The 924-nt window shown below is 49.5% G+C and overlaps 1 pseudogene; it reads left to right on the top strand.

The window, feature by feature from the left end:
- LOC123125122 (iron-phytosiderophore transporter YSL15-like) lies at positions 1 to 924 on the top strand (annotated as a pseudogene).

Genomic DNA, 924 nt, shown 5'->3' with positions numbered 1-924 from the left:
ATGTCTAGCGATGAGATTTAATAAACACTCTAGCGCGATGAGATTTTCAAGAGTGACAACCTACCCTCATGGATGGCATACACTGGATATGCTGTGCTTAGCATGATCTCATCAATCAACATACCCCTGATGTTCCGTCAGATCAAGTGGTACTATGTGATAGTAGCATATCTCCTTGCACCTGTGCTCGGGTTCTCCAATTCGTACGGAGCAGGTCTCACTGACATCAACATGGCCTACAACTACGGCAAGATCGCCCTCTTCAGCTTCGCAGCCTGGGCTGGCAAGAAAAATGGTGTAATTGCTGGCCTGGTTGGTGGTACGCTGGTGAAGCAGTTGGTCCTCATGTCTGCCGAATTGATGCATGACTTGAAGACGAGTTATCTCACGTCGACATCCCCAAGATCCATGCTTGTCGCACAGGCTATCGGGGCGGGCATGGGCTGCATCGTTTCACCCCTCACCTTCATGCTCTTCTACAAGGCATTTGATGTTGGTAACCCAGATGGCTATTGGAATGCGCCGTATGCACTCATATACCGTAGTATGGCGATTCTCGGTGTGGAAGGCTTCTCAGCTTTGCCAAAGCACTGCCTATCAATCTCGGCTGGAATTTTTGCATTTGCGATGCTTCTGAGTATTGCAAGGGATACCCTACCACGCAGTTACGGCAAGTATGTTCCACTACCGATGGCAATGTCGGTGCCTTTCCTTGTAGGTCGGAGCTTTGCCATTGACATGTGCATCGGGAGTTTGGTGGTATTTGTGTGGGAGAAGATGAACAAGAAGGAGGCTGCCATCCAAGTGCATGCTGTTGCATCCGGCTTGATATGTGGGGATGGCATATGGGTATTCCCATCTTCCCTACTTGCTCTTGCCAAGATTAACCCCCCAATCTACATGAAGTTCACTCCTGCCAGCTAG

The sequence above is a fragment of the Triticum aestivum genome, chromosome 5D (assembly GCF_018294505.1).
Source record: "Triticum aestivum cultivar Chinese Spring chromosome 5D, IWGSC CS RefSeq v2.1, whole genome shotgun sequence".
Classification (NCBI taxonomy): Eukaryota; Viridiplantae; Streptophyta; class Magnoliopsida; order Poales; family Poaceae; genus Triticum; species Triticum aestivum.
Note: the sequence above shows the minus strand (reverse complement) of the source record. Positions and strands in the feature narration are given on the sequence as shown.